Source organism: Suricata suricatta, chromosome 15 (assembly GCF_006229205.1).
Source record: "Suricata suricatta isolate VVHF042 chromosome 15, meerkat_22Aug2017_6uvM2_HiC, whole genome shotgun sequence".
In the NCBI taxonomy this organism is placed as follows: Eukaryota; Metazoa; Chordata; class Mammalia; order Carnivora; family Herpestidae; genus Suricata; species Suricata suricatta.
Window position 1 is genome coordinate 58855306 of NC_043714.1, and position 12755 is coordinate 58868060.

At 37.7% G+C, this 12755-nt stretch overlaps 1 long non-coding RNA gene across 1 annotated transcript in view; it reads left to right on the top strand.

Moving 5' to 3' along the window:
- LOC115278927 overlaps positions 1 to 3439 on the top strand; it is a 40290-nt gene extending 36851 nt beyond the window's left edge. Inside the window, exon 3 of the long non-coding RNA XR_003903121.1 lies at positions 3319 to 3439. This is a non-coding gene — a long non-coding RNA (uncharacterized LOC115278927). The remainder of the gene's footprint in view (positions 1 to 3318) is intronic.
- Positions 3440 to 12755: the final 9316 nt, after the last annotated feature.

Below are 12755 nucleotides of genomic sequence, written 5' to 3' on the forward strand. Positions count from 1 at the left end.
CATAATTTCAGGGTTCATGAGTGTGAGCTTTGCATTTGGCTCTGTGCTTCTGTGCTGGTGGTGCAGAGCCTGCTTGGGATTCTCTCTCTCTCACTGCCCTTCGCCTGTTCTTTCTCTTTATCCAAATAAATAAATAAGCTTTTTAAAAAAGTCAACAACTCCTCAAAAAGCCTACAGATATTTGAGGGCAATTGTTATATATAATGTATATGTATATATATTATATGTTATATATATATTATTCATTTGTCACCTATATTTTTGTAATATTGGGCCCAAACCTTGTGGTTGATAGTCTGGTTGTTGAGATGCCCTCTCCCTGATGAAAAGTAGTTTTTTACTCTAAATCCATTCTATTTTCATCTATGCTGGGAAGATGAATAATGGAGTGTTGAATTGCTTTCTTTTCCTGATTTAATACTAGCATAGGAATTCTTCTCTGGAATAATATCAATTAAAATTCTCTGTGGCAGATGTGGACTGTGGATCTGGTCAAAAGGCATAAACTCCCAACCCACCTTGTGATTGTTTTAGTAGAGGATTTCCAGGCGTTACTTAAAATGATCTCAGTCATGCATTGCAGGTAATGAGGGAGACACAATTTCATACTGAGCTTCTTAACTCCTTGGCTGCTGTTGAAGGTAGCTTTATTTTTCATTTGGTGGGCTGGAACATCCCCTCAGATTAGAGAGAAGGTAGCCCTTTGTACTTTATAAGCACACCTCTGTCAGGAGTGAGTAATAATAGCATGGACTCTGATTTTTATAGTCCATTTTATTTCTACCTTAAGGAACAAGTTCTTCTTCATCAATTTGTAAGCAGAAGCATAATGGCTTTTGGTAAAAGTTAAAGCATGAACAATATCAGCAAAGATAATTGAATCTATACATTTAAATCTAATTCTATTTGATTTCTTTCCAAATACATTTCGAGTACCTAGTGTATATAAAAGAATATGTTCAGTGTGTTATGTTGATTTAAGTTTGTCAATATCCAGTATCCAGGTTGGTCCACCAATAGTGAATATACTCTCCCAGTTTTCTGCACTTCAACTATTCATGAATAACTTTAATTTCCTTCTTGACTTCCTATTGTTACCCATAACGTGTTAGAAGGTTAGAGCCATCTCACATTCTTGGAATATATTGCCTAAGTAAAAGTTAATTTCATGAGGGAGACCTCCTGTTAAGATTGCAAGAATACCTCAAAGAAACAAAAAATGACTGTTTAATGAAAGAGCTAGCTTCTTGCCTTCCTATCAGAATGATCTAAATTTGACTGGTGTGACAGGTATATTGCAATATTATCTTCCAATGGTCTCTGCTTCCTGGCAGTCACACCCTTACTTTATTCCTTCCCATTGACTGTGGGCTCCCCTAGTGACATATAACCATTAGAGTAAGGAAACAATTATAGGCTGTTACTTCTGTAGTTGGATTACATAAAATCATGACTTCCATCTTGCTAGCAGAATCCCTCTATTGCCTTCTCTGTTTGCATGCTGCCAAGTAGGAAGGTGCCCATGGCAGGGAATTGAAGAACATTTCTAGCCAATAGCCAGCTGGGAACAGGCCCTCAGTCCAATAACTGCTGGCAAGTTGAATTTTTGCAACAAGACAGTGAGTGTGGATGTGGATTCTTTCCCAGTCAGGTCTTCAGATGATCAACACCTTGACTGAAGTCATGTTCACTGCAGCACTAGTCACAATTGTCAAGATGTAGAAACAGCCCAATTGTCCATGGACAGATGAATAAATAGAGAATATGTGGTATAATGTATAATGGAATATTTTTCAGCCTTTAAAAAGAAGAATATCCTGAAATATGCAACAATACAGGTGTACCTAGAGGTCGTTATGCTAAGTGAAATGAACCAGTCCTAGAAGGACAGATACTTTATCAATCTACTTATATGAGAGATCTAAAATAGCCAAAACATGGAAGGAGAGAGTAGAATGGTGATTGCTAAGGCTTTAGGGGAGGCAGGATTGGGGAATTGTCCAATGGGTATAAAGTTTCAGTTATGGAAGTTGAATAAATTCTAGAAATCTGCTGTACAACATCATGCCTACAGTTAATAATACTGTACTGTACACTCAAAATATTTGTTAAAAGGGTATATCTCATGTTAAATGTTTTTATTACAAAAAAGAACGGAAAATAAAAGAAAGAAGGAGTATATTATCAAGGGAATTACTCTGAGGGTAAGTGGAACAGTGGGAAATTGAATAGAACAAGGACCTTGGTCAAGCTCAGGTGCTGAGGTAGCTCCGTGACTATCCATGCACCCCTCAGTTATTCATTGATTAAGGGCTGTTGGAGGAAGGCAGAAGGTTTCCAGACTTTCCCACATATGAATTAAGGGGTTTCCTGATCAGAGGAAAACCTCAGGTAACAAGTCAAAGGCACTGCCAGTTGGAAGCTGACTAAGCATGTGTGAGGGTGTGGTAAGAGAATACAGACAGGGTATCTGGGTCATTTTAGGTACAACTCTTACAACGCTTACCTCATTTTATAAAGGAAGAAACTGAGGGGTGGAATCCTTGCCACGTCCCTCAGGTTTTCTGGAGCAGAGCCACAATTAAAAACCCAGTGACACTATGAAAAATACTTATCACACAGGATTGTCATGAGGGTTAACTACACATAAATGTGTACCTAGCAAGCAGTGAGCAGACAGGAAATACAGGCATTCCATAATTGTCATAGTCTCATATGCCTGGGATTTTCCAGTGAGAGGCTGGACAGTACAGCACAGAAGGACCAGGGCTGGGAACCTGTGTCCTAATCTTAGCAAGCCCAGCAAATAGCAATGATCTAGAATGCTTCAATAAATCTACTCTGCTTTGTGCGTGCAGTGGTAAAAAGAAGCTGAAAAGGCTACTGTTCTTTCTCTTTAAATATAATTTTAATGATAGAAGAAAATAATAACCTAGCTTAAAAAAATCTCAAAGTTAATGAAAAATTAAGTGACAAAAATTCTTTTATGTGACTATTAACATTTTTGTACTCTCCCTTTTATCCTTTTTATTTCTCTTTCACACACACACACACCTATTTTTACCTTGTTATAATAGTTTAAGTATATTTCTGTGTATGATATTTTAATACAAGTTAGAATAATGTAAGAAAGCAATGATCTCTATACACCATTTCCAACTGAGTGTGTTACCAAATTTTGAAAACTTTTTCTGCCTAACTGATGAAAAGGGTACTTCAGTATAATTTTTCTTACTAGTAAGACTGAATATGTTTGCATATGTTTAAGACTCATTGTTCTTTTCTTTCATTAATGATATGCATTTTCCATTGGGGTAGGCAGAAGTCTAGGATGAGAATTCAGCTCAGCTCACGACTTGATTTCAACCTTGTGAAGCCTTGAGCAGAGAACCCAGCTTTACCAGGAGAGGATTCTGATCTGTACAACTATGAGAGAATAAATGATGTTTCATGCCACTCAGTTTGTGTTCACTTACCACACAGCAATAGAAAAGTAGTGTATCCATGTCTCTATATAACTTCCATTTTTTTTTAATAGCATCGCAGAATAGCTCATCAGTGGCACCTGACATAACTGTTTTCTCATAGCTGAACATTTAGGTTGCCTTCAATTTTTTGCTGTTATAAATACTGCAGCAACAAATAGGTTCATGTACATAGCTTTACCCATTTTTTGTCATTTAAAGTCTATTTTATCTGCTTTTATATCAAACAGATAATATGTTACTGGTTTCAACATTCAAATATATAAAATGATAAAAAACGATGAAGAATTTCGTTCTCACTTCCATGCCTTGACTGTACATTTTCCTAGTCCCCAAACAATCTAAGTATTCAATTATTTTGAATCCTTCTCGTGGTATTTTATGCCTAATTGAAAACATACCACATCCACTCTTCTGTACCTTGCTTTTTCACTAAACAATGTATTTTGAAGATTCCTCTGTATAAGCCCCTAACAGCCTCTGTAGCCAAATAACCTTCTATTTGTATAAATGTACCTTAACTGACTTAACATTTTTGTTGTTTAACCATAATGTTATTTATCCATAAATATGCAATAATTTATTCTGTTGTATAAATGTACCATAACTTATTGATTGATGAACATGTATGTTTTTTTGGAATTTTGTCTTTGGTCATCATGCAAGATAACATGGAATAAATTACCATTAGGACAACCAGAAAAAGTAGCTAAATGTAAAAATTAAAAAAAAAGTCTGCCTGAATATAGGAGAGGGTTAAAAAGAGAGTAAGGAATTACTTGGTTAGGAGCTGAGGGGAGTGGAAACCCAGTGTGAGTGTGCCCAGCATCTGATGGTGTTTAGGCCTGGATGAGCAACTGCTGAGGACTTGGTGCCCACCTCACGGGACCAGCAGAGGTTATGAACACACCATGGTGACCCCTCAACTTCGGGCTGAGTCTGCATAGCGATGAACCCGAGGCGTGAATAAACCCCAAGTGACAGGCCCTCAAGACGTCCTCTTGATTCCTGAAATTAGATTGAGATGATTCAAGATTGCTAATAGCTCTTGGTGGAAGCAAAGGTAAATCTACTCCATTGGAATATAACTGCAGATGGCTTCGTGTTATTTTTGGAAACAATTTTACAAATAGAAAGTCCCAACCACCCAAACCAACCAACCAAACAACAGTCACTTGAGGAGACATGACAAGCTGAAGAAAAATTAATAGAAACAATAGGAAATAAACACAGATACAAAGGGGTCCCAGGAATTCAGAGACTAACTTGAAAATCAGCATTGTTACCAGGCCCAAGGCAATAAAGAGAAAAAATTTTCAGTGGAGGATTGGAAACAATATTGTTTTCCATCTTTTGCTCTTATAAATAGGACAACGTGAATATACTTGTGCAAGTATATTTGTAGAGGAATATGTAAATGTGGTATTTCTGTCTCAAAAATATTTGCAATTGTAATTTTGATAGCTACTGATGAATTGTCCTCCCTAGAGGTGTTACAAATTTACATTTCCACCAGCAGTGGGGGAAAGTGGCTCTTTCCAACATTCTTGAAAACGCATGTAGTAACACATTTTTTTTAAGTATTTCCTAATATGATGAATGGGAATGGCATCTCACTGTAATTTGTATTTGCAATTGTCTTCTAAAAAGTTTGAACATAATTACATATGTGTAAAGGCTATTATTTTTTCTCAAAACATCCCTTTGATTTTTCTATTGAATTGTTGATCTTTTCCTTAATATTTATGGGAGTTTTTTATATATTAGGAAAATGGGTCCTCATTTCCTCAGATATAAATTGCAAATATTTTTTCACTTTGCCCTTGAGAATCCTGACTTTGGCTACTGTGGGCTTTGCTATGCCAAGTTTTCACAATTTTTTTGTTTCATTATGTCTGGTTTTTATGTCATGTTTAGGAAGACCTTTGCCACTTAGAGACTATTTATCAAAAATCACTACAATGTTTTCTTGTACTCTTATATTTCATTTTAAATTATATTATTGATCCAACTAATCTTTTCTTTCAGATGGCCATCTGGTTATTCTGTACATTTGTTGAATAATCCTCTGTTCCTTACTGAGTCGAAGCCACCTTAATCATATACTTAATTCCTGTGTACATGTGGGACCATTTTTTTAAAGTTATTTTCTGTTTTCTGGGTGTGTCTATTCATGTATCTATGATCTATGATCATTGCAACTCACTTAGCTTTATACAATATTTTACATTAAGGGTTGTCCCTTCTCAATACCCTTCCTTTTAGAATTGACCTGAATATTCTTATTTATTCAAATTGGCTTTGAAATCAGCTCTTTGTTTCTCAAATAAACCCATTGGTATATTTAGTAAAGGCACTACATGTATAGATTCATTTAGAAAGAATTGACATAGATTTTCACCTTCCAGGATCATGGCATGCCTTGTCATTTAACCAAGTCTTCTCTTTGTCTTTCAGAAGAATCTTACTGTTTTCTTTATCTAGATCTTAAACCTTAATGGTGTTTGTTTTGTTATTGTTCCATCATGGATGGAGTCTTTTTTCTTTATACCCACAAACTAGTGTTGATTCTAACTGAAGGGCTACTAATTTGTGGATTTGAAATGTGCCCCCTGTTTTCTTGGCAAATTTGTTTGTTCTTTGTAATAAAAAAAATTACCAGGGCACTTTAGTGGTTCAGTAGGTTGAGTGTCCAACTCTTGATTTCAGCTCAAGTCATGATCCCAGGGTCGTGCAACTGAGCCGCATGTTGAGCTCTGTGCTGAACTGGAGTCTGCTTAAGATATTCTCTCTCTCCCTCTGCCCCTCTCCTCTGCTCCTGCTCTTGTGCCCTCTCTAAAATATTTTTTTAAAAAATTTTTAATTACCCAAAAAACCCTACAAAAAAGGAAAAAAAAAACTTTTGCAGTTTCCCTTTGGTTTTTCTCATATAAAAAAAAAATAATAAATATTACATCTTTTTAGTTTTTATACTTTTAATTTTTTCTTTGGCTTAGCTGTATTGGATTATACCTACAGAATTAAAGTAAAATAGCTGTGCTGATCCTGAATAATGACAAAAATGGAGCTACTGGTTCAAGAGAAATACATCTTTTATTATTTTGGTAAGTGAGAAAGTTACCGTATATATTTTAACTATTTTTATTTTTATTATCTTTTTAATGTTTATTTATTTTGGAGAGAGAGAGACAGAGCATGAGCTGGTGAGGGCCAGAGAGAGGGAGACACAGAATCCGAAGCAGGCTCCAGGCTCTGAGCTGTCAGCACAGAGCTCGACACAGGGCTCGAACTCATGAGCCATGAGATCACGACCTGAACCGAAGTTGGACACTTAACTAACCGAGACACCCAGCCCCCCCCCCCATGGTTTTAATTTACCTTAATTTTATTACTAACAAGTTTTAACATTTTCTTTTCATTTAATTTTTTTCTTTTGGACCTCCTGTATTGGGCTTGAGTTGGTCACATTGCTTAATTCATGGAACATTATCATCTACGGGCCATGTGGACTGCCTCTTATTTTAAAATAATTTATTCCCAGTTATCACTATTATCATTATTCTATTTCTTAACCCCTTCCCATTATAGGTTACCATCATCATGAATTTAAAGTGGGTTGCTTCATTTTTGATTGTATATGTTACTGCAAAATATCATTTGTTTTGTGTGCCTATATTATTCATTTACGTAAAGGGTTTTGTATCCTGTGTCTCTCAATATGTCCGGTTGCTATGTGAAAACCTGATTTGTAGCTTGTACTGTAATACTAAATTTCCAAAGGTATGTGCGTCACATTTTCTCTATTCGTGCTCCAACTCATGGATGTTCAGATTACCTCTGACTCACTGCTACATTCTCTTCATTGCTCCTATGTTATGTAAGAATTTCTTTGGAGTATTCACTCTGGCTGTTGGGTTATATGCATATAAAGCTAGTAATGCCATTTGGATCTTCAGAGTGGCAGAACCAGCCTGTCCTCCTGTGAACAGAGCTTGAGATCTCTTATATACCACCCCCCCACTCCCTTCCAATACCCATATGAAAGACTTTCTGTATGCTTTGTGTTTTCTCTACCAATACCCATATGATTTTCTATAGGCTTTGTGATTTCATTTCTTTTGTGTAATTATTGTTCATATATTTTTAAGTATTCACCTTTAATATATCTTACATATTTTGTATAAAAAACACTATACCAATTTCACCATATTGCTAGAAAAATTTCTTGATATTTATGTTTGAAAGATTTGTTTTCTTTTTTAATTTTTTTAATGGTTTCTTATGTTTGAAAGGGAGAGACAGTGCAAGCTGGGGAAGGGCAAAGAGAGGGGAAAACATAGAATCTGAAGCAGGCTCCAGGCTCTGAGCCATCAGCACAGAGCCTGATGCGGGGCTCAAACTCACAAACAATGAGATCATGACCTGAGCTGAAGTCATCCACTTAACGGACTGAGCCACCCAGGCACCTCTATGTTTGAAAGATTTGTGATGTTCCTTCAAGCATTACAATTTTGTGATTTAAAAGGTATTTAAAAATTATTTCTCTCAGGAGTTTATGCTTTTTGTAAGAGGTGTTTACTCTTAATATTCCCACAAGCTGCTTGTTTAAATACAACAGAGAAGTAGCTGAGAATTCTAAAAAAAAAAAAAATTCCTAGGATAGGGATGAGGAGGGGCCAGGAAGTCAATGTAGGCACAGTAATCATTTTAGAAATATATTTACTCACTCATTTAACAAACAACTACTAAACTTATTATGAGCTGAGCCCTGTAATAAATGTTGATGATACAGAGATGAGTAAGGCAGTCACCTCCCTTAAAAAACACACATCCAGTGGAGGAGACAGCCATGTAAAAACAGATTAATTGCAAGTATTACTACAGAAACATTAGCAAAGCCCTGGGGACACAGGTTTCTTCCATTAAGTGACTCAGATTTTCCAGTGTTAAATTAATGTGTTTATTATATTGATGACACATTTTCAGAGTCATATTAGGGGAGAGAAAATAAAAGAAATAGAGATGAATCCATTGATTGTTGGATTTAGTCAACAAATATTTACTGAATGTCTCATTTTGTCATTGGGCTATATATCAGGAATATAGAAGTAAGCAAATGTTAAATGATAACCTTCAAAGGACAAACATTTATTGTCTGATTTTACAGTTCCCAGGAGCTTTGTTCACTACGAGTCATATAGCATATTGAGCCAGAATGTTTAACATATTCCTTAGTCATCTGTGATGAATGTCAGAGATCATAATACATGTGTATACATGGGAGTAAGCGCTTCAGTTTTGTGGGCTGTAGCTATGTAATGCTAATATCATCGTCTTTTGCCAAAAATGAACAAAGGTGCATTAAAAGGGAGAAATGTTTCCATAAGACAGGTGATTCTGCTTGCACAGATAGTGTGACCTGACCTCTTCAGGATGTCCTCAGGCAGAGATGTAATGCATAAAGCCAATTCTCTTCAGAAATTTTCCACCACTACCCCAGGCACAGGGACATCTTCCCTGTGAGGGAGCTGAGTTCAATGCAGGTTCAATGGTATGTGATGTCAAGGGTTGGTTGTGAAATGTCTATTAAGAATTCTAAAAGCTAGAGGTGATAAAAATTTTAAAGCTAGATATCATCATTTTATTTCTAAGGCAATATTAGGGTTCTTTGAAGACCAGAGATTCTAGAGAAGAGCAATTTTCTACTGTTCTTTCTTTAAATCCCCTCTAGGAAATATATTGGACCCTGAGGTTGCCTTCCATCATCTGTTCCTTGATTATGGAGCAGCCCACGTTAAGATGTGACGGACTCCAGATTAACTGTGATAATCCCATCCCCCTTTCCATGTTGATTGGTTGATTGGCAGCCAGAGAGGTCTTCCTGGAGGAGGAGAATCAAGCTAGACTTTGAAGACAGAGTAGTATTTTGATAAATGGAGAACAAATTACAAGCAAAAATGAACAAACAAGAATATGCAAGAGTTGCTTAAAGACAGTGAGCAAACCTTTTTTAACTAGAGCAAAATGTTATACTGTCTTTATCTCCCAGAGCTGCCAGGTAATTAAACTTAATTCTTGCATTCAGTAAACAGTTATTGAATGGTACATAGAATGGTACTAAGTAATAGACAGACTTCAAAGGAAGTTGCCTTATGGTTGAAAAACCCTACAGCAAAGGTAAACCCATTGAATTTGGTAACTAAAAAAGGCCTAAGGTATCATCTAACACAATTCGTTCATTTTCAAGTACAGACAGGCCCAGATAGCTTAAGGGAACGGAAGCAGCAGAGTACACAGGGTAAAGAACCAGTTGTTGTCAGGGTAAAGAACAAGTTGTTGTTGGTAATTTCCATCACCAGAAAAGTGGCAGTAATAGCACAACCTGTCATTGCTATCCAGGGAGACAACATATGCAAAGTGTCAGACACACAATAGATACTAAGTAAATATTCCCTTTCATTTTCTTCCTTCCCTTTATTAATAACTACACAGAAGTTCTATGGCAGAATTAGGAATAACTTTACTTGACTCCCAGGACAGCTCCCTCATGCATAGGACAGCAGTCCATTATTAGACATCCCATTGGAAGGAACAGCAGAGGCCTCCGACTTTCTCCAAAGAGGAAGAGCTATCGTCAAAAACTCTTACCTAGTTGTCTTATGCATGTACCAAGCTCATTCTCCTCTCTAGACCTGTGAACACCTTGATTATGAATCCCTACTCTTGTGGGAATGCTATTCTTCCTCCCATCGATCCAAATCTTCTCATTCATTCATTTGTTCTTTCAGACATTCAGTCTGCATGGCGTCAGGGAGTCATTAAACTTCTGTTGAGCACTTATTATGTGGCAGGTACTGGGATAGGAGCTGAGATTACAGCACTGGAGAGAATAGCCTGCCTTCAAGGAGTCTAACTGGGGCACAGTATAGTTCAAGCACAGATACGCTTATTCCAGGGAAGTTAAGGGATGATGTTGTAGAGGTAGGGGCATGATATCTTGAGAACACTGGACAGGGAAGGCTAGGTGTGCCTGAAAGGTCTCTGCCATTATTCTACTGCAATTTCTACTGCAATATCCATCATTTTCTTGTCTGCCGCCAATTATATATAAAGATGGCCACACACAACTGAGCCCATAAGCACATACACTGCTTCCTATTAGTGTAGTGATATCAGGATTTGGATAGGTATAAGGTGTCTATCTAGCCAGAAAGGACCAATGTAATCCAATTAAGAGACCTCAGGTTTATATAGAAAAGCTATGAGTCATGCCCGGGGGAGAGATGGGCAATCCCATCATTAACAAACTTAAGTAAGGGTCTGTAGCAGTGTTTCTAAATCAAAATTATTGGGGCGGGGGGGGGGCATTTGAAAACTATAGATGTCCGAACAGTATCTTAGACTTATGGAAGCAGGATATTTTGGAATGAAGTACAGGCATATGGAATTTTATGTGACATGTGGTTGATTCTGATGATTAGTTGGCAGGGGTTGGGAAGTGCTGGTCTATTTTGTACCAGACATTTGCAGAACACTGAGAATGTATGAACAAGAAGTCCTATTCATGCCTTAGAAGACAAGTCTCTGTCCTAGAAAAACTAAATCAGGTGGGAGAGACAGGCAAGCAAAGATATACAATCAAGCAGATAAGCTCTTCAGCAGAGACAGGTATGAAGTAATGTTGGAACTGAGATGAGAAGGATTGGTATGCTTCAGGGAAGTGGGGGAAGCTATCTAAGTAATGTTGCATTTGAGATGAGATGCAAAGGATGTACAGGAGTCTCCCAAATGAAGGAGGTGTGGAAGGCTATCACAGGCCTATGACTGAGCTTCTAGCTCCCACAGGGCTTAGGCAGCAGGTCACATGATCTGGAGGGACGTCTGAAAGAGCAGGATTAGGGCACATACATCCTGGGACTGGGCTCTTCTTAGGTGTGTCTGAGGTGAAGACGGTGATGTGATGGATTGCATTACTGATTTATAGTTGTTTCATATACTGTCTTAATTTCTTTCAATCGGACCTTTATGCCTAGGAAACAGTCATAAGCAGAACTTGCAATGTGAATACTCAAGAAGGGCAACAATCCCCTCAAACTTGAAGACAGAAAATCTTTTAGTGGTAAGTTTACAGAATGCAATGGTGAGATCATAAAAAAGGTGGAAGGGCAGAAAAGGGCAGGGTCATTCTACAAGGGCAAGGCATGGACATGGGAGCAAGGGCTTCACCTTCTAGGACTTTCAAGTTCAGTGTGGCTGGGGCAAAGCACAGGGAGAAGGCAATGGCTGTGGATAAGGTGGGGGACGAAGGTGTGCTCTGAGCTCTTGAAAGGCTTCTGATGCTCTGCTGTAGTGTAGACTTCACCCAGTTGGCACTGGGGAATCCTGGTTATGTTATCCAGGACAGTGCTAGTGTCCTTATTCCTTTTCTGGAAGGTCATTCTGAACATGTGTATATTTTCTTTCTCCAACAGAATTGTAAGCATGCAATCAACATGGATCACATCTCAACTTTTTTTGGGGGGGGTATTATCAACAGTGTTTAGCAGAGCAGGGGATACATGTTGAGATGCCAGTAGTTAATGGATTTGTTAATTATTTGAGCAGCACAAACCCATACTCAAGTTAATGCTGTAATATGGCTATTACAGCCCATGTGATGCCTGACCTTTAGAGGTCTCGAGCAATCTTAAGCTGTTAATTTTAACATGCACACAAATCACCTGGGGATATTGTTAAATGTGATTCTGATTTATTATGTCTTTGGTGGTGCCTGAGATCTTGCATTTCTAAGAAGCTTCCAGATGCTGCTGCTGCTGATTTGGATTTCTGTATTTTGAGTGGTAGGGATCTTGAGATTTGGCTGCCTTATTTGGAAAAGTTCCAGTGGTGGGGTCATCTGTGACCTGTGGAACATTCTACAGGGATTGTGGAAGTGGAGAGGCTTCCCCATGAGAGGCTAAGACTCCAAACACCTCCCTTGGGTCTGGCTCTGAAGGCAACCACATGCCACTTTGGCCCCTTGGTAGACATTGATATTATTTGCCTTTAAAGAAACTTCTGGTGCTACTGCCAGTTTCTTCCTTGCCCCGCTGGTATTGAGTTCCAAAGAAAATCCATTAGTAACAGCACAGTTGATAATAGAACAGCAGATTAAGTCAGAGGACTCTAAAAACAGCATGCTATCAGCGTGTAATTTGTTTAGGCCCAAGTAGAATAGAATTTTTTCTCAGGAATTTTCAAGTTTGAAATTTGATTATGGGCAACTTGGTA